The 22,776-nt window shown below is 41.3% G+C and overlaps 1 long non-coding RNA gene across 1 annotated transcript in view; it reads left to right on the top strand.

Annotated features, from left to right (window-relative positions):
• Nucleotides 1–22,776, top strand: part of LOC123367362 — a 120,248-nt gene that overhangs the window by 82,065 nt on the left and 15,407 nt on the right. The window contains exon 4 of the long non-coding RNA XR_006578424.1: nucleotides 21,336–21,393. This is a non-coding gene — a long non-coding RNA (uncharacterized LOC123367362). The remainder of the gene's footprint in view (nucleotides 1–21,335; nucleotides 21,394–22,776) is intronic.

Genomic DNA, 22,776 nt, shown 5'->3' with positions numbered 1-22,776 from the left:
AGAATAAGTAGTTCCCATACTGCCAGTTAAATAATGAGGCTTTAAGGAAAAGCCATTTTACTAGCAGCATGGGAGCCATTCATTGTGTGTATACTCCAGCCAACAGTTTTGCTATACAAGAATTTTTTTAAAACATGAAAATATCTGATGGAGAATCATTATTCTTTGGCCTTCTATCTGGTACATCAATATATGGAAATCTCTGACAGTATAAAAAGTACTTGGAATTTAATGACTGGAAGAATCTAATGAGTGGAAAACTAGTTAATGAATATGAGCTCACAGTGGACCCAATTTGGCTTCCATCAAGGTCAATGGGAGTTTTGCAATAATAGGCCCAATGTAATGTATCAGAATTTGATTGTTTAACTTTATGGATTAGCACATTCCTGCAGTGAAATAAAAATATCTGAGATCAATATTCAGGATTATAGAGCAGAGAAACAAATGTCTACCATATAGATGCTCTATTATTTCAGTATCATTACAGTGACTTTGCATATCAGCTTATCAAACATAGAACAATTAATCAAAAGTTTGGTTTGATCAAATGTTTGGTTGATTTCACTGCTGCCTAATCCAGTCTCTTTAATCCATCCATTGCTTGGTGAAGGGTAAAAATAATCAACGATTGAATTGCATTTTAAGTGCAAATCCCAATATCTTGTTTAATTAACAAGCTGGCAATATTATCTTTACCATGGTACAATCAATTCCTGAATAACAATGAATATTGAAATCTTCTGAAGTCTCAAACAAACATAAGGTAGCAATTTACTTTGTAAACAAGTAACTAATAGTCAGAATGGTATAACAAAATAAACATCAAACCAGATTTTTAACTATGGATTAAATAATTTTGTAAAGAAATGTTTTGATGCCTCAGATATATCATAGCTACAGGTAGCTACATATTTAAATATTCAGTCAAGTACATGGATGGGAATATACTAAACGAGAAGTAACACAGCATTATTACTTGGTACACAAACAGCAGACAGTCAGGACTTACCCAAATAAGGTTAACATGAGTAGGTACCTGAATGGTTAGTGAACAGAGTAAGCTTTCTATACATTGAAAATATTTTATATGGGTGTTTTAGTTCAGGAACAAAGATTATTACATGAGTAGGTTCAGAAGTGGTCTAGGGCCTGATTCTCATTTACACTACAGGCACTTTACATTACTCTGGCAGTGTAAAGGGACCTTAAAGTCAGGGCTGGCCTTACCATGAGGCGAACAGAGGTGGCCACCTTAGGTGCCAGACTGTGGGGGGGCACCACTAGGACCCAGGCTGTAGAAAATTGTGTCTACTGCTGGTGCATATGTATTCTCTCTGCTCTAGATGCACAGAGATGGTGGAGTGCTGTGCTGGGGGAAGGAGGGCACAAGAGACATAACAGGCAGGCATGAGAAAAGGTGAGAGGGAATAACAGAAAGCAGCAGGAGATGCAGGGAGATAGAAGAGGAGGAGCCTCTTATGTACCTCTCTGGCACCCCCATTAGCCTGGGCTGATTAACACCAGCTTCTCAGGGAGCTTTCTGTTTCCTGCTGCTTCCCTGAACCCCCTTGAGGAGAACAGGCAGTCAACTGAAGTAGTAGGAGCCAGTTAGGCTGTTAAGATGCTGATATCTTTCCTCACTCAGGCCCTGCTATCGGCCTGCTTATTTGTCCCCTTCTACTGAGTGTTGAGAGCCACTATAGCTGGCACAGAACAGCAGTCATGAGTGAAAGAAGAAAACGCCCCTCTGGGGCAGCATTCAGAAAAAGAAAGAAAGCAAAGGAAGCTTTTCTATCTAAGCAGGAAGGAGCTCTCCTGAGATACATAGACACAAATGTTCACAATGAGCCTTCACCACAGTGAGGATGTGAGTGGTGAGGAGATGCCTGATCTTCCAGTTAGTCAGTGTGCAGGTGACCTGGCAATTACTGCAGCATCCATATCGCCATCTCAAATGGATGTAACCATGCGCATTTCTGAAAAAAAGTGTAGATCAAAGAAGAGTGTGGTGGAGGTGCAAGAAACAGCCGCTGCTGAGTTTAGTTCCTTAAGTCTAGATGATCCAGGACTGTGGACCCACTTGAGCAGTAGACTGAGGGACTTTCTTGTACTGCATGGGCCACAGCAAGTGAAAAACTTCATGTTCCCCAAAGACAATGAAAATAGAAGTTTCCATCCAACACATTACTGGAATAAAATCCCCAATGCTGACAAAGTGGAGAGGCCATGGCTTATGTACTAAAAAACCCAGAATGCTGCATACTGTTTTTGTTGCAAACTCTTCCAGTCTAATGTTCCAGACACATTGGGTTCTATAGGAACAAAGGACTGGAAAAATCTGGCTAGATATCTGGCATGCCATGAGAAGGCAGCAAATCTCCAGAGAGCATTCCATAGGTGGAAAGAGCTTGAGATTACACTATGGTTAAAGGCCACCATAGATGATCAGCATCAAGAGAAGATTGCATCAGAGTGTCTTCACTGGCAAAATGTTCTGAAAAGGCTCATTGCCATTGTGAGAATACTTGCTACCCAAAACCTAGCACTGCATGGCACTGTATGTGCCAAACAATGGAAACTTCCTTAAAATTGTGGAGCTGATGGCTGAGTTTGATGCTGTGCTCCAGGAGCATCTAAGAAGAGTCACCACCCAAGAAATGTACACACACCACTACCTTGGAAAAACAATTCAAAATGAGATCATACAGTTACTGGCAACAAAAGTCAAACAGAAGGTTGTGGCAGATCTGAAGTCAGCAAGATATTCTGTTATTCTGGACTGCACACCTGACATCAGCCATACGGAACAAATGACTTTAATGGTCATTTTAAGGAAAAGTTTTTAAGGAAAAGTTATTTACTTATTCCCATAATACAAGAACTAGGGGTCACCAAATGAAATTAATAGGCAGCAGATTTAAAACAAATAAAAGGAAGTTCTTCTTCACGCAGCGCACAGTCAACTTGTGGAACTCCTTACCTGAGGAGGTTGTGAAGGCTAGGACTATAACAATGTTTAAAAGGGGACTGGATAAATTCATGGTGGCTAAGTCCATAAATGGCTATTAGCCAGGATGGGTAAGAATGGTGTCCCTAGCCTCTGTTCGTCAGAGGATGGAGATGGATGGCAGGAGAGAGATCACTTGATCGTTGCCTTTTAGGTTCACTCCCTCAGGGGCACCTGGCATTGGCCACTGTCGGTAGACAGATACTGGGCTAGATGGACCTTTGGTCTGACCCGGTACGGCCTTTCTTATGTTCTTATGTAATGGTGTGTTTTGTAACAATAACAGAACCTAGTGAAAATGTCCCTGCAATGGTGACTGTCAGAGAGCATTTTCTAGAATTGACATTGATGATACTGCAGGAGCTGGTATGACAAATGTGCTTCTTAAAAAGCTGGAAGATACGGGAATTGCAATAGCTGACATGAGAGGTCAGGGCTATGATAATGGTGCCAACATGAGAGGAAAGAACAGAAGAGTGCAGACACGGATCTGAGAGTTAAACCCTAGAGCTTTTTTTGTCCCATGCAGGTCTCATTCATTGAACTTGGTGGTCGGTGACGCAGCATCAGCTTCTAGTTAGGCTGCTGAATTTTTTAATGTAATTCAAAGCATCTATGTATTTTTCTCTGCATCAACTCATCGATGGCAAATTTTGAAGCAACATCTGGGAACATCCTCTCTGACACTGAAACCACTGAGTGCCACACAATGGGAAAATCGAGTGGAGGCGATAAAACCTATCAAACACCAAATTGAGAAGATAGATGATGACATAGTTGCCATTATGGAGGATAATGCTATGACAGGAACTGTTCATGGGAGAACAGTGGCAGAGGGAAATGGAATCACCAGAAACATACATAACTTCAAATTTCTGTGTGGCTTAGTGTTGTGGCATGACATACTGTTTGAAATAAATGTTGTAAGCAAGAGACTCCAAGATGTTGACCTTGGTACATCTGGAGCAATGAAACAACTGGACAAAGCAAAGTCATACCTACAGTCTTGCTGGTCAGATAAGAAATTTCAAAATGTTCTGAAGCATGCACAGAAGTTGTCAGAGGAACTTCACACTGAAGCTCTTTTCCCACACATTCAAGAATACAAGAGTCACAGAAGAAGATGACATTTTGATTACGAGGCACAGGATAATCTCATAAGAGACCCCAAACAACAATTCAAAGTTGAATTCTTTAACCAGGTGCTATATTGTGCAATAAAGTCAGCTGAAGGACGTTTCATGCAGCTCAAGGAACAGAACAGTATATTTGGGATGTTTTATGATATTCCAAAATTCTTCACTATACCTGAAGAAGACCTACACCAGCAATGCAGGGCACTAGAGACAGTGTTGACACATGATGACATGTGCGATATTGATGCGAGTGATTTAGGTGATGAACTGAAAGCCCTTTCAAGATACATTTCAGCAGGATCAACTCCAAAGGCTGTTCTGGAATATATGTGCACAAATAAGATGACCACCCTCTTTCCAAATGCTTTTGTTGCTCTGTGCATACTTCTAACACTTCCTGTAACAGTTGCCAGTGGAGAACGCAGCTTCTCCAAGCTGAAGTTAATAAAAACACATCTACGCTCTACAATGACACAGGAGAGGCTGGTCTGCCTTGCAACCATCTCAATAGAGCATGAGCTGGCCCGGAGTGTGGACCTTCAGGAAGCAGTTCAAATCTTTGCAACCAAGAAGGCACAGAAAACACCACTTTGATTATTCAAATAGATAAAAATGCCAGTGTTTACTATGCAGACAAGAAAAGTTACATTTGCTGTTCAGTTGTTTGAAAGTTAAGTGTTAAAATTTTTGAACAAGGCATTTTATGTTGTTAGTTCTCCTTTATTGGGGTAGGTAGCAGAGCAGTACCATGAGAGGAGTAGAACAGGAAGAAGGCAGAATTGAGACCTTTCAAAGTTTTGGCCCAAGCGAGGAGGCATGGGGGCATCATTTGAACTCTCAACCTCAGGAGCCAAAATGTTGTGGGCCAGCCCTGTTAAAGTGGGAGTAAATGCACCTTGTGGTCCTTTATACTGCCAGAGAGGAGTAAAGGGGCTTTATGGAAAATGAGAATCAGGCCCTTAGGATACAGAGTGTCCTTTTTATAAACTGAAATTTTTGTGTGTGGATGTTTCAGTTCAGGACCAAAGATATCTACTCTTCGGTTAATTTTGTATGTGTTGTGGGTAGCAACTGAATCAATCCCAGGGTTGTCTCATCTGGGGAGTGATTTTCCCCATGTCTTATATTTCTTGCATTTTGTGTAGCCATATCTTCACAGTAGGGTTTTCTTTTGTGAGCCTAACATGGTAGTGTATTTCCTATCAGCTAACATTAATATTTTGCCAAGGTGTCATTCTTTATTGTTTTTGAAAACTAACTGGTTATTTCTGTCTGTCTCGCTGCCTGTCAGTATTCATATGGGTATTTCCTAGAATAAACTATAAAGATATTTGCCACAATATAGAAAATTGTGGGGTTTTATATCATGTAAAGCTTATTTTTTGCAGTCTTTTCTATATGTGTGGCCAGAATTTCTGAATCTGACAGCAGTTTAGAAAAATGGGTGAAGTGAACTGTGTCCTATCCGCCAGTAATTTCACCAGCAAATCTTGGAGGTTGGTTGACTTAATGTTGTTATTGATAACTGTGTGTAGAAGAAACATGTGATTACTTACCAAAGCTCTTTTTCTGGAGGCGAGGAGGTGTTGATGTGAGCCAGGGAGGATAAAAATCTATTATCTAAAATAAATAAATTGTAAGCATCAGGTGTTTATTTAAATCAGATTTTCAAAAAGTTAAATATGGGTTAATTTTAAAAAATAAATCTATTTAAAATTAAAGTAGAAATTATGACAATCTATGTTATGGCCTAAACTTATTATAATCTTTAAAATAATTTAAATTTAAAAAATAAATAAGTCGTACGTGTTTGCCAAGTTTTAAAGAAAGGCACACAACTGAACTTGTGGAAGTCACTGTCTAAGCACCTTGAAGCTGAGTTTGTAGAAGTGCTAAATCAGTTTTTGACAATTGTAGCCTATTCTACAGGTGCAGAGAGAACATTTTCTTCATTTCAGTTTATTCAGCTTGTTCAGTGATTAGTTGATTCAAAGTTAAGAAACCAGTTGGGAGTTGAAAAGTCAGGAAAGCTTGTTTTCCTGTTCCAATCTGTAGTAAAAACTAGGTGTGAGAAGATGAGATCTACTTGTTCTAAAATCTTGAAGGACATGGTAAACAAAAACAATCAGTTCAAGTCACTACAGATAATACTTCCTTTGTTTAACAAATCAGTTAAATTTTAAATGCACAACCTGTTTTCATAAATTTTCCGATAATTTTTTCTTATGTATCCAGCATATTTAAGAGTTTTATTTAATTAATAATAAAACTGAATGCTGTTTTTGTGCATTTACAATTTAATTTGAATTTCCATCCAAACTGACATGAAAACAAGTAAAAAATTAAGCATCATCTAATAAATAAGAAATGCATCACTTACCATTTTCTAACATAATTAAAAATGTAAAAATTAAGAATCCAAATAAATGTATGGTAAGCTATATAATTACTTAAATAAATGTATATAAATAAAGTATATCCTCCTGGTTAGCAAAATAATAATTATAAAAAGTGCACCAAATGTAATGTAATAGCTATATTTAGTTGCAAATCAACATGTTTTAATGGTTCCCAACCACTACAAATCAACCTTTTATTAGGAAAATAACTACAAAGTACAAATACAAAACAAGATTAAAATTTATCACTTAAATACAATATTTCCACTTGCTGATTTCAATTATGCTTGGTGATTTTAAAATTGGTGATTTTCCTTGAATGGTCCCTTAGAATATGTGCTAACTACCTTATGCTAAATTATCTATTCAATCTTTTATTTAGCTATGATACTCTAAGTACCTTTCTCAGACCTGAGGAAGAGCTCTGTGTAGCTCAAAAGCTTGTCTCTTTCACCAACAGAAATTGGTCCAATAAGAGATATTCCCTCACCCACCATGTCTCTGTAATGTCTCAGGATGGACATGGCTACTACAACACTTCATAGTATTGTTATGTTAGGTGTCACCAGGTGGCGCTGTTCCATATACTCTTCCAGGTTGGCAAAGTGGGTATTCACCCACGAAAGCTTATGCTCCAATACGTCTGTTAGTCTATTAGGTGCCACAGGACTCTTTGACACTTTTTACAGATCCAGACTAACATGGCTACCCCTCTGATACTCTTCCAGGTGGTTTTTCTTAACAAGCAAGCACATTTTTAGTCTTTGAAGAAGGTCTGTATTGTTCTTAGTTTGTGTAGAGGGCTGAGGCAGTTGAGGTTGGGAAAATGTTGGGTTGTGGTTTTGGGCACGGTGATTAGATGAAGTGTGGTGTTTGGTGGAGATAGGAGAGTACTGCTGCTTTGGACAATTTTTGCTTTGTCTCTTTAGATGGTGTTTGTTTCAATAATACAGTCACGGGTGTCCTGAGCTCTTGATATGTGTCTTTTAATGTGAAGTTTCTTTCAGTCCAAAAAAGATGGTCTGTGTTCACAGTGCTGGTATTCCTTGGGGTCTCTTCCTGAGTATTCCCTATGAGGTACTTCCACATTCAAGGATACCATTTCTGGGAGCCACATATCAGGGGGTAGCTGTGTTAGTCTATATCCACAAAAACAACAAGGAGTCTGGTGGCACCTTAAAGACTAACAGATTTCTTTGGGCACAAGTAACTCCCTTCTCCTCATGTGTCATTATATAATGCCTGCATGTGTAATTTTCACTCCGTGCATCTGAAGTGAGGTTTTTAACCCACGAAAGCTTATGCCCAAATAAATCTGTTAGTCTTTAAGGTGCCACCGGACTCCTTGTTGTATTTCTGGGAGCATTTTCCCAAGGAATTCCGTTATTACATAAGAACATAAGAATGGCCATACTGGCTCAGACCAAACGTCCATCTAGCCCAATATCCTGTCTTCTGACAGTGGCCAATGCCAGGTGCCCCAGTGGTAATGAATAGAACAGGTAATTATCAAGTGATCCATCCCGTCACCCATTCCCAGCTTCTGGTAAACAGAGGCGGACACCAACCCTGCCCATCCTGACTAATAGCCATTGATGGACCTACCCTCCATGAATTTACCTAGTTCTTTTGTGACCCCTGTGTGATGTTATTGATATAAACTGGGACCATATAGAACATGGTTTGCAACCAAGGTCCTGTAGTAGCACCAAATCTTATGTAAAGGGGGTCAAATGAGGTGTCTAAGACCAGGTTATGGGTTGCTGGTTATGATTATGCTGTCTGTATGTCTGTATCATTTTGTAGTTGAAGTTATAAGTATTGGCTCTGTACTGTCTGTATTTCAAATTTGTGCTGTGTTTCTGGGAAACATCCCAGACAAGTTGGTCTTAGCTCTGACTTGCCTGCCTGATGGCCCATTAAGGACCATCAGCTACACAATTGACCCATTGAGAGAAGGCAGATACGTCTTGTAACTCAGCAAAGTGCAGGGACTTGCCCATGTGACTCCAGACTCCATTTTGCTGTAATTTTCCACAGTAAGAACAAAGACGTGTTCTTACACCTGGAAGAGCCTATATAAGGCTGATGCCTCATCTCCATCTTGTCTTCAATCCTGCTTCTTACCTCTGGAAGGACTTTGCTACAAACTGAAGCTCTGAACAAAGGACTGTTGACCCATCCCAGCGGGGGATGTTCTCCAGAGACTTGATTTAAACCTGCAGTTTATTCCATCACTGCTACAAGCCTGAACTAAGAACTTTGCCATTACTGTATGTAATTGATTCCATTTAACCAATTCTAGCTCTCATCTCTACCTTTTTCCCTTTATGTATAAACCTTTAGATTTTAGATTCTAAAGAATTGGCAACAGCGTGATTTGTGAGTAAGCTCTGATGTGTATATTGACCTGGGTCTGGGGCTTGGTCCTTTGGGATTGAGAGAACCGTTTTCTTTTACTCAGGTGTTGGTTTTCATAACCATTCATTCCCAGGACGAGTGGGACTGGTGGTGATACTGGGAGACTGGAGTGTCTAAGGAGATTGCTTGTGTGACTTGTGGTTAGCCAGTGGGGTAAAACCGAAGTCTTCTTTGTCTGCTGGGTTTGGTTTGCCTTAGAGGTGGAAAAAACCCAGCCTTGGGCTGTAACTGCCGTTTAAGCATTTGGTCCTGAATTGGCACTCTCAGTTGGGTCCCGCCAGAACCGCATCGTCACGACCTGTTATAGGTCTTGGCCTTCACAACATCTTCTGGCAAGAAGTTCCACAGGTTGACTATGAGTTGTGTGAAAAAATACTTCCTTTTGTTTGTTTTAAACCTGCTGCCTATTAATTTCATTTGGTGACCCCTAGTTCATGTGTTATGAGAAGGAGTAAATAACGCTTCCTTATTTACTTTCTTCACACCAGTCATGATTTTATAGACCTCTGTCATATGCACCCTTAGTAGTCTCTTTTCCAAGCTGAAAAGTCCCACTCTTATTAATCTCTCCTCATATGGAAGCCGTTCCATACCCCTAATAGTTTTTGTTGCCCTTTTCTGAATTTTTTCCAATTCCAATATATTCTTTTTGAGATGGGGCGACCACATCTGCATGCAGTATACAAGATGTGGGCATACCATGGATTTATATGGAGTCAATATGATATTTTCTGTCTTATTATCTATCCCTTTCTTAAAGATTCTCAACATTGTTTGCTTTTTTGACTGCTGCTGCACATTGAGTGGATGTTTTCAGAGAACTATCCAAAGTAAATACAAGATCTCTTTCTTGAGTGGTAACAGCTAATTTAGACCACATCATTTTATATGTATAGTTGGGATTATGTTTTCAATGTGCATTACTTTTCATTTATCTGCACTGAATTTCATCTGCCATTTTGTGGCCCAGTCACCCTGTTCTGTGAGATCCCTTTGTAGCGCTACACAGTCTGCTTGGGATTTAACTATCTTGAGTAGTTTTGTATCATCTGCAAAATTTGCCACCTCACTGTTTATCCCTTTTTCCAGATCATTTATGAATATGTTGAATAGGACTGGTCCAGTACAGACCCCTGGGGGACACCAAGGTTTGCCAACTCTGACTGAAGCTATTCTGGGGGATTTTTTTCCCCAACATGACAATGTCATTTTCTTAAAATATCCTATTAAAATCTCCTGGATTATTTTCAATAGTCACTGGGAGATCAGTGCCGATTCCAGGAGACTCCAGGCCAAACCTGAAGGGTTGGCAACTGTAGGGACACCAGTATTTACAAATAATTTCAATTTTTTCAGTTTGTTTTGCTATAAACCCACCAGCCATTAAATGACTTCCTACTGACTCAGTGATGGCACAGCCTGATTTTTTTTTAAAGGACACAAAAATCTGAGACCGTTTTTGTGTCAGGCTCTTTCTGTGTGTTTTTAGTTTCTCCTCTCATCATGGACATTGTGGGGACCCTTAAGGTTTGTCTACACATGGAGTTGTTACTGATTATCTGTTCCTGATTAACTCCATGTGTGGACAGTCTTATTCCAGTATGAGAGGGTCCACAAATGGAGTTAATCACAAACAGTTAATCAGAAACAACTCCATTTGTAGACAAGCCCTTAATAAAGTCACATGTCAGGGAAGAGGTATATTCTGGTGGTAGCACGTTATGCCACCTGCCATCCAGAAGCCGTGGCTCTGTCCTCTTTAAAGGCAGACAAGGTGGTAGATGTCCTGCTGGAAATATTCAGCATGTGGGTTTTCCACACAAGGTTTTGACTGATCAGGGAACAAAGTCTGAGTCTGTCCTTTACAAAGGTTTGTGGAGAAATAGGAGGGTCCAACACTTCCAGTCATCCCCCTATCATCCTCAAACTAAGCAGCTGGCTGAGGTCAGACTTGAGGGTCATAGTGCTCCTTTCTGGCCTTAGAATCTATGAATCTATGAGAGGGCAGGAAGAGCAAATAGAGGAAACAAGACTCAGTCACTGGAGACCACTAGGGGTTCCTGGATAAACAAGGCCATGGGATAGCAGGACCTAGGTAAAATACAATGCATGTAGACTGTTGTTTTAGTCCCTTTTTCTCTACTTTTTTTCCTATTGCTAAATAAACCACATTCTCTTGTTTTAAGAAGGCTCTCCAGTTCCCAACGGGAAGAACCGTAGGTGTCTGAACTCAGTTTGACCTGCGGGGTGAGCATTGTTGATTTGCATGGTACTGTACTGGATGCTGTAGTCCAGGTCCTGGGCTATGAATAAAAGAATTGCAGAATTCCATTTCTGGAGAGGTGAAGGAACAGGGCTTGGCATCTGAGGAGTGTGAATTCAGAAACACTAGGAAAGGACAGAGGTGCAGCTAGTCCTATAATTATGACAGAGCCATTACATTACTTTCTAGTGACTCTGTCATGTCACAGCTTGATCTTTTTTTTTTTTTTTTACAGACACTGCCTGTCAGACACCCTTGCTGTATTTGGCTCTTTTCATGTGTTTTTGGAGCTTTTGCTGGTTTTGGAAATTTATTTCCCACTTTTCTGAGTCTGTCTTCCATGCCATCCAATAACAGGAGTAGCCAATCAGATTTACAGTTCAGGTTTGAAATCTTTCTATTTTCTTCAGCAAGATGGAAACAGAGCTCTTTCTGTCTGGATAATTAGATCAAGGAAACATTCTGGCATTTGATTTTCTGTGTATGATCTTGTGGATAAGTTTCACAGTGGAAAGAAATAATTCGATGGTATTTTCACTGCTTTCATTTAGCTTTTTGACCTCTTCCTTCCCAATTTGTTTTTAACAGCCTGGGAGAAAGGAAGGCAAAGGAAATAAATATATTAACCTTCTTTAATTTGGAAATGAAACATAGACTTTCTCATAGCTCATCAAGGACTCTGATTTTCAATGAGGCTTGACTGTTTCCTGTTGTGGCTATTTAAATGTAACTGGTTGAAGATGACCAGGATCAGATTGTGTTTAATATAAACCAAATACTGAGATTTGTAAGGCAAAGCAGAACTTTTTCTCTGTCAAACTAAAATGCTTGACTTTCTTTTATGTGCATTGTTTATTTGGAAGGTTCTGTACTTCACAGCTGTTACCGACCAGTTTACTGTAGTTGTACAATGGTCTAATCTCAGTGGCAGAATATTATAGAAAATGAAACATTTGCCCCATCCCATGTTACAGAAGACTAAAAACTACAGTTGAAAGAACAGTAATGATCATAGAATCATAGAAGAATCATAGAATACCAGGGTTGCAAGGGACCTCAGGAGGTCATCTAGTCTAACCCCCCTGCTCAAAGCAGGACCAATTCCCAACTAAATCATCCCAGCCAGGGCTTTGTCAAGCCTGACCTTAAAAACCTCTAAGGAAGGAGATTCCACCAGCTCCCTAGGTAACCCATTCCAGTGCTTTGCCACCCTCCTGGTGAAATAGTGTTCGTAATATCCAACCTAGACCTCCCCCACTGTAACTTGAGACCATTGCTCCTTGTTCTGTCATCAGGTACACTGAGAACAGTCTAGAGCCATCCTCTTTGGAACCCCCTTTCAGGTAGTTGAAAGCAGCTATCAAATCCCCCCTCACTCTTCTCTTCTGCAGACTAAATAATCCCAGTTCCCTCAGCCTCTCCTCATAAGCCATGTGCTCCAGCCCCCTATCAGTGATAGAAGTTACTGATTTATTTTGGACAGATTAAAATGGCAGACCCATGGTAAGCAACAATGGTCCACATTCTGCAGTTTTGAACAAGCCAAAATGGGACTGTAGAATTTGGCCCAATCTGAATTGATAGTGTCACATTTTGGCACTTCAGTTTTGCTTCAGAAATTCAGAACATTTTAAATGTGGATGTGAAATTGAGCAGGAAATTAAAGCAGTGACTGCCAGAACATCCAAAAGTTCATATTGTCGATGAGAAAAGCCTGAATCACATAAGGGAATTCCAACAAATCACCTGTTTAATTGCATAACTGGGAGACATTTGGCAACTAGTCCCAACCACTACCCTACTTCTGTAGTCACACCAAACTGCTCAGTGGAGAGTTGTCTGGAGAATAATTCCTCTAACACACATTCAGCAGGACATCCTATTTTAAGGGACCTCTATCCTGATATCCATATTGCTAAAAAATCCCATGGTGTGAGAATGCTACCCAACACAGCCCCCATGCTGCTGGGTCTCGTGTGTTTCCTCTGATAAACAGAGACAGTATGATAATGAAAAACATTTTTTCGGTGTTTTGTACAAATGATCCCCTGATTTTAGTTCCCCTCTCACCACGCAGGATTTTTTCCTTTTCAATCTCTTAAGAAACCATCAAGGAAAGGGGACGTACTTCCTGCACTGCCCACCCATCACAGACACAGGGTCCTTTCCTACGCCTCTAGAAATCAATAGCAAAAAACACTCATAGACTTCAATGAAGCAGGCGCAAGCCAAAGAAGGAGCAGAAAGCCAGTTAAAAGGATCAGAAGTAATCTGGCAGCATGGGAGATTCTAGAACAGCATTCCAACAGCGGGAGGAAAGGAAAGGGAAACAAAGAAAGCAAAGAGAGTGAAGGGGATAGAAGATGGTGAAAAGGAGAAGAAAACAAAAGGAAGGAAGTTTGTAGGGACAAGAGATTAAAAATGTAGAGATGGGGGCAGCACAAATGGGAAAGATGGCAGAAAAAGAAGGGTCAGAGAGAAGGAAGGAAGGGGCAAAAGGAGGAGGAGAATAATAAAGAATGGGGGGAAATGAGGTGCCACATTTCAGTGTTCCATGTTGAACCAAACCTGGTAGAAGCAGGAAGTACTATAAAATGTTCAACATCTCTTTTTAAGAGATTTCCACTCAATGTTTGCAATTTAGACAGTGGAATAAGGGACAAATAATCATTTTCACGTTGGGATATTTATCTGAAATGAAGTGAACTTCTAAACAACAGCAGGGTCAAATTGTACCTTCTGATTGATATTTATTATAAACTTGCCCCTTCTTCTGTTAAAGGAATCCTTAGCGAACCATTGCCAATCTATTCCTTATTCAGAAGTATTTGCACACTACTTTCAACAAACAATTCTCAGGCTCTGGGTTGACTGTTCAGTGTCAGTTATTTGTGTTGCATGGTTGGTCACTAAGGGCTTGTCTATATGGTCCTTTAGTCTGCACCAGAGGCGTGTAAATTCTAAAGCCCACTAGCATGTCGTGCACTAACTGGCTCATGTGTACATGTCTGGTGCACACTAAAAGTTCCCTAGTGTGCGTTAATGTAGCACTGTTTGAAACAGGACTATATTCATGCATACTAGGGAACTTTTAGTGCACATCAGCAGGTTCCACATTTCACATGGGCCAGTTAGTGCCTGGCATGCTAGTGTGCACTAGATTTTATACCTCTCTGGTGCAGACTAATGTACCATGTAAACAAGCCATAAAGTGAGTGCCTTTGTGAGCAATACCTTAATGCATTTTAGAAGTGCATTAAACTAAATGCCTGAAGGCCCTGTTAGTGGACAGTAACAGTGTCCACACAGGGAGTTAGTGCAGAGTTGCTATTGCCCTTTAAATCCACAGTCTAGCTTACTGCACGCTAGCACCCCTCGTAGACAAGCCTTAGGATAAAACTTTCACAAGTGCCCAAGAACCAGATTTTCTAAGGTTTTTAGTTGTAAAGAGGTGCCTAGTAGGATTTTCAAAAGTACCTAACCAGGTTAGGTGCCTAAGTCCCATTTATTTGGTACTTTTATTCATGTAAATATTCATGAATATCTAGCCCATCACTGAAGCAGATGACATTGTTTCCTGTGTCAAAGAACTTCTCTACACAAATATTTAATTCTTCAGGGTATCAATCTATCCTGCACTAGCCTGCTGCAGACTAGCTTTCCACATGGATATGACTTAACAATTCACTAATGCTCTTTGATTTAGTCCTCTTTGAATTAGGACTAGATCAAAGTGCTCTAATGAATGGACGTCAGCAGGGTCCACATGAACAGTTAGTGCATGGCAGGCTTGTGCAGGGTGTAGTCACACCCCTGCTTGTTGCAAACTAATTGTTTATATAGACAAGCTTAATTCCCAGGCTATTTTTGTTGTTTACTTTTGAAATTTGCAATTGTTATTTTACTTAAAAGTGGAACATATCTGCTTTTTATATTGATAATGTTTATGAAAGAATGTACTTAGCAACTGATCAATTTAGTGGCTTTCTAAATGTTATTGGAATAAATTTTTTTTAATAAAAACTATAAAAATCAGCATTTTTCTGTGCTTTCCTGACAACATTGTGGAATATTATAACTGAGCTTTTCTTGATTATTTTTACTCTCAGTGTAAATCTCTATGGACTATATCTCCTTTTTGTGTGGGAGCTTAGTCATCAATATTGAGAAGCAGGTGTCCTGGTGAAAGGGAAGAGGATGAAACCAGAACCAAAAGATAATTTTTATAAAACAGAAATGTATATTTCATATTCGATCTCAGTAAGATCCCTAAAAGAAAAAACAAACCTTTTAAATAAAACTGTCACATTCCATTTTTTGCTATTCTGAATTACTGTAAAATGAAATATGTATAAAACAAATGAATACTAACACATATTTACCTTCAGAATCCTGACCAAGATCATGTGACTGGGCCCAGGCAATCAAATTTCAGTTTCTCACCAGTACTCCTTTGTTCTAGACCAGGGGTGGCCAAATTTATTGATCCTCCAAGTCGCATATGGCAATCTTCAGAAGTTCGAGAGCCAGAGTGCACCTGCCGGGGCTCAGGGCTTCAACCTCACAGCCGGGTGGTGGGGCTAGGGGCTTCTGCCCTGTGGGGAGTGTGGTTTCAGGGCTTCAACTCCACTCCTGCTGAAGCCTCGAGCCCCAGCAGGTGTGCCTGGCAGGGCTGAAGTCTGAGATCCCCCTGCCCACTGGCCAGAAGAAGCCCATAGCCCTACCACCCCACCTCAGGGCAGAAGCTCTCCCCCGCAGTCTGGGAGGCAGAAAATGAAGTGGGTACGGGGGGATCTGCAAGCTGCACTTTAACTGGAAAAAAGCTGCATGCAGCTTGTGAGCCACGGTTTAGATCTAGACCAGTAACACAGTGACCATCAGCTGTTGTGGCAGAACTGTTTGGCCCAGCCACAGTTATATATTGGCAACATTATACCTCACAGACCTGCTGTGAAAAAGACTACAATATATATGTATTTTTATATATGTTTTCAAGTTAAATTTCACTAGCCTTCTCATCAGCACAATCGTGAACTTTAACTGAGGTCTGGGGTGGTTTAAACTTCAGGAATAATGCAATACAGCAACTTTCCAGGACAATCAGGTAGGAGGCTGGAGGAAAAGAAGTGTGCAGTAAAGATACTTCTAGAGGAACAGGGTGTTCTCTGAAAAGTCTGTATAAGTAGCCCTGAATTTTGACTTTGCTAAATAACCTCAGGCTAACATCCAGATCACCTCTTCTACATGTGCTCTTCAACTTGATCATTATTAGGTACTATGGGACCAGGTACTTCTTCTGTGAAATATATCACATCTTTCTTGCTGCACTGATTCTGCTACTAATTCAAAATTCGATATCTGGCAGCCACCAATCTTAGAAAAACAGAAAGCAGAAACACAATCCCTATGCATCCAAACCCCACTGGTTCATACACATTGGAATTGTGATGGGGTAATCAGGTCCCACATTGGCAAGGAGGAGGTTAATGAGAGTCTGTGACCCCCGATTAACCCCTCCCTGCTACACCTGCAGCAGAAGTCAGGTATGGAAAGTGGAGACCTAGCCCTGTTCAGAGTTGAGTAGGCAGGAAAGCAGAGCTCTGTTTCTCCTGATGTGAGAGAAACATGATTGCATCCCAGAGACTGAGATAGCTTGCTAGTTGGATGAGCTTCCCAATGGAAAAGATGACCAGATCCAGGGAGATTGATCAACATACTGGTTATTTGAAGACAGGCCCTGAACAGAAGGGCAGGGTCCTGCTGAAGGTTTGTTGGATGCCCCTGTTTTCAGTTGTAGTTTTTCCTGACCTTTGGGACTTTAACACCTTGGAAGTGGTGGGACTGAATGGTGCCTTGGCCAGAGGGCCAAAGCACTGGAACATTGAACTGTGTGCGAGACAGTGGCCAATGAGTGGAGACCCTGTGACTGGGTGTGTTACCCCAATGTGTCATGATGGGGTGCTGCAGAGGCAAACCTGGTCACAAGAATTTATGTGCACACACTCTGATGAGTATAATTGACTAGACATAGATCTGATTAGATTAGACAGTTGTGCAACTGACACCTGTAGTTTTGACAAGGGCATGTTTCATGGTTTGGGAATATTAGTGATGTAATAAACAAACAGTAGGCACTGCTAGTCTGAATGAAGGTCAAAAGGTATCATGGAAGGCCTCCTCCATAGAAGGGCACTTCTAACAGTATAACTTCAAAATAACATAAACAAGAGCCAATGAATTATTGCCTATTATAAATTTCATTAAATGAGAGAACCTAGCACTAATAAAGCATGAGCATTAATCCCCAGTTTTTACACACTGGAAAGCTGTGCTTCCAAAAGTTACTGTACAAAGATTCAGCTATTCCATTTAAAAATGCTCCATTATAAGACTTAAAGTGATGCTTCAAGCTATTAAAATCTGATGGTATTTTTCTTACTCTCAGTTTTACAGGACTAGATTATATCTGAGTCCTGTAGAAGGGTTGAGATACCAGGAGCCTTTCTCAGAAGGGGGACAACAAGCAGGCTGTACCTCATCATCAATAAGTTGCAGGAAACATTGTGATGAATCTCTATGGAGAGATATGGCTCTGCATCACTTCCAATGTGAACCAGTTCCCATTCTGACCAGTGAGCCTACAATGGCCAGGGGCGGCTCTAGACATTTCACCGCCCCAAGCAGGGCAGCACGCCGCGGGGGGCGCTCTGCCGGTCGCCGGGAGGGTGGCAGGTGGCTCCGGTGGACCTCCCGCAGGCATGCCTGTGGAGGGTCCGCTGGTCCCGCGGCTTTGGTCGACCTCCTGCAGGGACGCCTGCAGGAGGTCCACCGGAGCCACCTGCCGCCCTCCCGGCGACCGGCAGAGCACCCCCGTGGCATGCCGCCCCAAGCACGCGCTTGGCGTGCTGGGGCCTGGAGCCGTCCCTGACAATGGCCACTGATGGGAAAAATGAGCACAGAATTATAGAAATGTATGGCTGGAAGAGACCTCGGGAGGTCTTAAAATCCAGCTCCCCATAGTGAGGCAGGATGTTTGTCCAACCTGTTCTTAAAAGTCTCCAGTGATGGGGATTTCATAATTCCCTTGGAAGCTTATTCCAGAGCTTAAATAAACTTATAACAAAGACGTTTTTCTTAATATCTAACCCAAGTCTCCCTTGCTAGACATTAAACCACTACTTCTTATCCTTTCTTCAGTGGACATGAAGAAAAATTTATCAGTGTCCTCTCTATAACAATCCTTAATATATCTGAGGACTGTCATCAGATCTCCCCTCAGTCGTCTTTTTCTCAAGACTGAACACGCCTGTTTTTTAATTTTTCCTCAAAGGTCAGTTTTCTAAACCCTTTATCAGTTTTGTTGCTTTCCTCTGGACTCTCTCCAATTTGTCCACATCTTTCTGAAAGTGGAGGGTCCAGCATGGGACACAGAACTCTAGCTGAGGCCTCATCAGTGCTGAGTAGGGTGGGACAATTGCCTCCTGTATCTTACATATGACACACCTGTGAATACACCCCAGAATATTAGCCTTTCTCACAACTGCATAAAATTGTTGACTCACATTCAATCTGTGATCTGCTATAACCCCCAGATCCTTTTCAACAGTACTATCACCAAGCCAGTTATTCTCCATTTTTTAGTTGTGTATTTGATTTTTAACTCCTAAGGGTAGTACTTTGCATTTGCCTTTATTAAGTTATATAGTATTAATTTCAGACAAATTCTCTAATTTGACCATGTCATTTTAAATTCTAATCTTCTCCTCCAAAGTTCTTGTAAGCCTTCTCCAGCTTGGTGTCCTGTGCAAATTTTATCAGCATATCAGCATTTTATTGCCACTACATTATCCAATCATTAAAAAAAATACTGAATAGTACTGGACCTAGGACTGACCCCTGTGGGACCACATTAGTGTGACAGCAGACGATTGATAACTACTATTATAGTACAGTCTTTCAACCAGTTGTGCTCCCACCTTATAGTAATTTAATCTAGAACACATTTCCCTAGTTCGCTTGTGAGAATGGTATCATGTGGGACTGTGTCAAAAGCCTTACTAAAATCAAGATATATCACATCTACTGCTTCCCCCCATCTACTAGGCCAGTAACCCTGTTAAAGAATGAAATTAGTCTCTGTGAGAAAACTTCTTTTTTCACGGTCACTCAGGAGATATGCATCTGATATATGTGAAAACGCTGATTATGTGAGAACAATTCCACTGCATATTGCAAAGGGTCTGTAACAAATTTACTCACCTGATATTGGAGAAAATATTCCAGTGGGACCTTGAGAATTAATGTTTTAAGAAGTTTTAAGAACATTTACTTATAGGTTTTGTGTGATGACTTTGCTCCATCCCTCTCCATTGTGACATGCTACTTCGATTTTCATCAGCCCGACTGGCTTTTCTTTTTTGCCATAAAAAAGATTCCACATTTCATATTTCCAAGAGCAAAATGTCAATTGTTTGGCTTCTGACTGTAGTTCAGAATAAACGTACAGTAGTGACATGAGAAAACTTCTCTACTGACGAGATCTAGGCCCCAATTCTGTGTAGAGCTGAGCACTTTCAATTCCATGGGCTGCAATAGGAGTTGAGGGTGAGCAACACCTCACCGGATCGGGCCCACAGCATTCAACAAACCATGGGACGTCACAGATTCAGGATTTCAGACACCAATTATTGCAACTCAAAATAAATGCAAGTGAAGCTGACAGTTTGGAATGATTATAATGACATATTTAGCAGGTGTTAGTTCACTTTAACGAAAAGTTGTCACGTGTGACAGCAGATATCAAATTGAAATAAAGCCAGACCACCACAACAATGAAAAATGGAGCAATATGAACTCTCACCTGCCTTCCTGTCTTTAATTGCATGCTAGGTATCATTTTTAGAGATCGTTATCTATGTAAGAGAGTTTTAGGAAACATATCTGTTGGCACTAGTGGAGGCAAAGGTGGTACTATCCAGCTATATGCACTTTCGGAATGGAAAAAATGGAGTCAGGCCCAAGTAAGAAAAAGTTTTGTGCTAAATGACAGATATGTGAGTCACTGACAATGATTTAAAGCTTGACATGCAGTGTTCCTCTTCAATCTCCTGCTTGAGATTTCAGTAACAAGAATCATCCATTCATTTAAAGAAATGGATCCACCTACCCAGGAACTGCCTATACACATCACAGTGAGAGTAGACAATGAAGGGGGAAGAAAGGGTCAGGGAGAGAATAGAAGGGGGAGATGGGGCACAGGACTATAAGGGAAAGAAAGAGAAGTGTGGGAGGATGAGGGGAAGAACTGGATAAGAAAGAAGGATACCTGCAGTCCTCTCTTGTCTCTCCATGTCCTCCTCCATCTTCTGTCCCTCCAATTCTACCTACTCACATCTTTCCTCCATTTTGTCATCTCTGTCCTACTAATCTAAAGGAGTGTTTAAAGCCAAACTTCTTAATGTTTAGGTTACTATTGAAGCATTTCCAAGGAGTGAGGCATGAAATTCTATTAAGTTCTAATCTTACACAGATTTATGGAGAACTCGTTCCTCAACTATTTGATCTTAGATACACGTGTGAAGGGACCTCTAAGAGAGGAGACAGAAGACTGGTGGCAAACAAAGCAGAACAAATACATGTAGTGTATATAGACGTGGCATCTATGCAATAGCTTAAATAAACCATTATTACTGTCTATAAAATGTTAGCTGTTTTAATGCCTTGCATATGAATTCTGGAAAAGACTTTTTCCTTCTAGTCTATTGTATTTGTTCTTACACTGTGCTCATCACTGTAGTATTCGAGTATTATCAAACACTTGGCATCTGCATCACACTTTGGATGTGAACTGTAATTAAAAGGGCCTGATTTTCATTCCACCCCCAGTCTGGCCTCATTTTCAATTATGTATAGACACGGTTGACCCTATTTAGATGTATAACTACCTGGCTCAACCTACAGTGAAAATCTGTCCAAAGTTAAATAGGTGTTGGTTATTGAGATGGGATTAAAACACATAAATTTATTTAAATAACACAAATTTTAGTGTGTGGGAAAGGAAGAAATATTCACTGCATTTAACTTTCTTTAATCCTCATTTTTTTCAGAATCCTGGAGAGACAAGTGTGAAAAACCCAAACCTGTTGCATACAGCTTCCCACAAAGGTGAAAATGTCTTGCAACTAAAGCAACATATGAATGTCTCTCAAACTCTGTTGACTATTTTCCAATGTATTTTAAAATAAAACCTCTCCTCTGCTATGCTGGGTGCCACTAAATAATTAAGTGCTTAACCAAGGAAATTGCAATACAGCAGAAACAATAAGCTCTTTCCTTCTTTACTTTTTTCATTTGTTGTCTGTTCTACAATTTTATCACATAAACGTGTATGTGATGAGTCATCTCTGAGTTGCCTCTCAGTCTGTTACCTCTGAGTCTGAGCCTGTTTAAGCCTGATGAGTCACCCCTGAGTCAATCATTAGAGGCAATTACCTGCAAGTCTTGTGATAGGCCCCATGCCATTCAACCAGTGTTCAGCCATCCATAGGTAAGGACCCACCCAGGTGAGTCCAAGGCAGGCATATAGGCTTCTAAGGGAAGCAGTCTTTCTAGGCTGCTCAGAGTTGCTACGTGGCTGGGAATGTTTCCATTGCCTAGTATTCTGGCAGACTGCCTCTGCTTGTGCTCTAGCCAGAGGCAATGCATGGGGTGGTATGCAGGGTCTAGTGCGCCCCAAGATTGGCCTGCCGGGCGTGGAAAAGGAGAGGAGCTCTGTCCTTCTCTCCCTGCACCTCTCCCCTGGCACGTTTGGTCACTCTCCCTGGCAGCCGGGCAGGGAGCGGGACAGAGCCGCTTTTGCCTGAGAAAACCTGGCTGGCATGCAGCGACAGCCTGCCGGGGCTCAGTGGTGCTGGAACAATTTGTGGGGATGCTGAGAGCCATTGGAACCTAACTGTAGACTCTGTATATCATGGAAACCACTTCAATCCAGGGGGTGCTGCAGCAGCCTCCAGCACCCTTAGTTCCAGCACCTATGGGCTCGGCTGTCAGTGACAGGGGCTGAGCGAACCAGAAACATGAGGGGGGGGGAGTGGGCTGCTGCTGCCTCCCAGCCAGGCTCTCTCAGGCTGAAGCAGCTCCATCCCACTCCCCATCCGGCTGCCAGGAAGAGCAGCTGAACGTGCTGGGGAGGAGAGGGGGAAAAGCACTGGGAGAGGACAGACCCTCCACCCCGCAGGTAACATGGGGCGGGGAGAGCGTGGTGGCCCTGGGCTGGGCACAGGGTGGAGTGTGAGTGGGAGGTCACTGGGCTGGGCAGACATGGGGTGGTCACGTGTTGTCCTCTTCAGATTGTGGCCCCAAGTATAGGGAGGCACCAGTCATCTATGTCTTTAGCTCATGCCTGTTTCCACACTAGCCAGCCCTGTTCCAGTCTGCATCTGCTCCTACCTCAGATGGCCCCCAGTGATTCTGACAGTGTGTGTCTGTAGTTAGTTCACTATCTGTTAACTATTTTGCCACTGCTTAATATTCTAGGCATGTCATGCA

This window comes from Mauremys mutica, chromosome 3 (assembly GCF_020497125.1).
Source record: "Mauremys mutica isolate MM-2020 ecotype Southern chromosome 3, ASM2049712v1, whole genome shotgun sequence".
In the NCBI taxonomy this organism is placed as follows: domain Eukaryota; kingdom Metazoa; phylum Chordata; order Testudines; family Geoemydidae; genus Mauremys; species Mauremys mutica.
This window is presented reverse-complemented; position numbering and strand designations above follow the sequence as displayed.